A 3,213-nucleotide genomic window follows, 5' to 3' on the forward strand; every position below is an offset into this window, starting at 1 on the left:
AATCAGAGATGAAAGGGGAAACATCAAAACAGACACTAGAAAGATATAAAACATTATAAGGGAATACTGTAAAAACCTATATGCTACTAAATATGAAAACCTAAAAGAAATGGACGGATATCTAAAGGCATGGGAACCACCAAAACTAAACCAAGAAGAGATTAACAGCTTAAACAGACCCATAACACAAAAAGAAATCGAAACAGTAATACAAACCCTCCCGATTAAAATAAGCCCAGGATCAGATGGATTTACAGAAGAATTCTATCAGACACTTAAAGAAGATCTACATCCAATACTACTTAATTTATTTAAAAAGATAGAAATGGAGGGAGAACTTCCAAATTCCTTCTATGAAGCCAGCATCACTCTAATACCAAAGCCAGGTAAAGATACAACCAAAAAAGAAAACTATAGACCCATATCCTTAATGAACATAGATGCAAAAATTCTCAACAAGATACTTGCAAACCACATACAGACACACATCAAAAAAATCATCCACCATGATAAAGTTGGCTTTATCCCAGAAATACAGAGATGGTTCAATATACATAAGTGAATAAACATCATAGATCATATATATGGGCTCAAAGAAAAGAACCACATGGTCATCTCAATAGATGCAGAGAAGGCCGTTGACAAAATTCAACGTGCATTTATGTTCAAAGTCCTAAAGGGAAGTGGACTGGAGGGAACATACCTCAACATAATTAAGCCATATGTAACAAACCCACAGCCTACATCATTCTAAATGGAGAAAAACTGGAACCAGACACAGCTGTCCACTATACCACTCCTCTTTAACATAGTGCTTGAAACTCTTGCAAGAGCTGTAAGACAAGAGCAGGAAATTAAAGGAGTAATAATTGGAAAAGAAGAGATCAAATTATCTCTTTTCGCAGATGATATGATATTATATCTAAGAGATGCCAAAAAGTTCTACCAGAAAACTCCTAGAAATTATTAACACGTTCAGTAAAGTGGCAGGTTACAAAATTAACCCACAAAAGTCTGTAGCCTTTCGATATGCCAATAACAAGCAATCAGAGAAAGAGGACATGGAAACACTCCCCTTCACAATAGCTGCAAAAAAAAAATAAAATAAAATATCTCAGAATAAACCTGACCAAAGACATTAAAGACCTCTACAATGAAAATTTTAAATCTTTCTTTTTTAAGCAGGACCTCCCATGCTCATGGATTGGAAGAATTAATATTGTGAAAATGACCATCCTACCAAGAGTCATATATAGATTCAATGCAATGCCAATCAAAATCCCCAGACATTTTTCACAGAATTGGAAAAAACTATTCTAAGATTCATATGGAAGCACAAAAGACCTCAGATAGCCCAAGCAACCCTGAGCACTAAGAGCAATACTGGGGGATTACTATTCCAGATTTTAAGCTGTATTACAGAGCTACAGTCATAAAAACAATATTGTACTGGCACAAAAATAGACCATAGATCAATGGAACAAAATTGAAGAACCAAATATGAGTACATTCAATTTCAGCCGCATGATATTTGACAAAGGGGCCGAGAACATTCACTGGAGGAAAGACAGCATGATCAGCAAATGGTGCTGGCAAAACTGGATCTCCACCTGTAGAAAAATGAAACTAAACCCCTGTCTTTCACCCTGAATGAAAGCCAATTCCAAATAGGTCAAAGGCCTTAACATAAAGCCTGAAACTCTGAAACTGTTAGAAGAAAACATTGGCAAAAACCTATAAGATATGGGTGTAGGAAAGGAGTTTCTAAACTGGACATCAATTGCTCAGGAAACCTGGTCAAGAATCAACAAATGGGACCTCATTAAACTAAAAAGCTTCTGTACATCAAAGGAGGCAACCAGGGAAATGAAGAAAAAACCCACAGAATGGGAGAAACCTTCACCTGCGACACATCTGACAGAGGTTTAATATCTGGAATATATAAGAACTCAAAAAACAGAATCAAGACAAGAAGTAACCAATTAAAAATGGGCTCCTGGGTGTGGCACACGCCTTTAATCCCAGCACTCAGGAGGCAGAGGCAAGAGGATCCCTGTGAGTTCAAGGCCAGCCTGCTCTACATGGTGAGTTCCAGGACAGCTCGGGCTACAGGGAGACCCTGTCTCAAAAACAAACAAACAAACAAACAAAAGATGGGCTAAGGAGCTGAACAGAGATTTCTCAAGAAGTAAAGATGGCTATGAACATCTTAAAAGATGTTCAACATCACTAATAATCAGGGAAACGCAAATTAAAAACCACTTTAAGATTTCATCTTACCCCAGTCAGACTGGCTAAGATCAAGAGAACAAATGATACCAAATGTTGGAGAGGATGTGGGAAAGGGAAACACTCATCCACTGCTGGTGGGCTGCATACTTTTTCAAGCCCTATGCAAAGCACTGTGGAGAACTGTTAAAAAAAAAAAAAAACTACAAATGAACCTACCATTTGACCCAGTTATACCACTCCTTGGCATATACCAAAGAACACATCCTATTGCAGAGACACTTGTACATCCATGTTTGTTGCTGTTTTTTTCACAATAGCTAAGAGATGGAAACAATCTAAGTGTCCCTCAATTGACGAGTGAATAATGAAAATGTGTTTCATTTATACAATGGAGTTTTACTCAGCAGTAAAGAAAGACGAAACCATGAAATTTGCAGGTAAATGGATGGAACTAGAAACTGTTATACTAAGTGAAGTAACACAGACTCAGAAAAAAATCGACATATATTCTCCCTCATATGTGGATCCTAGAACCAAATCCTGATAAGTGAGTATGTATCCAAACATAGCTACAGGAACCAGGATAATGGAAAGGAAACAGGCAGGTAAAGGAAAAGAAAGAACCAGAAAGAGAAGAAAAGTAGGAAATGTGTTATAGGGAGATATGGATAAAAATTGGGATAGTTTAAGGGAGGGGGAAAGGAAGGGTATACAAGGAACCTAGGAGATAAAGGGAAAGAAGGAGCTCAAGAGAGGTAGGACCATAGGAGAAAGGAGAAAGGGGAAAAATGGGGGCACCTTAATTGGGGAAACCATGATGGAGGGGTGAGACAATGTGAGAGATAAACAATGCCTAGCTAGCTTTGGAAAACCAGAGGGAACCATATTACTCCTACAACCTACTGAGAAATTATACATAGCAGATCAAGAAATATATGTCTAGGTAAGGTTTATCTGAGAACAACTGATCTTTGCCCAAGA

The sequence above is a fragment of the Nannospalax galili genome, unplaced genomic scaffold (assembly GCF_000622305.1).
Source record: "Nannospalax galili isolate Female #2095 unplaced genomic scaffold, S.galili_v1.0 scaffold158, whole genome shotgun sequence".
NCBI lineage: Eukaryota > Metazoa > Chordata > Mammalia > Rodentia > Spalacidae > Nannospalax > Nannospalax galili.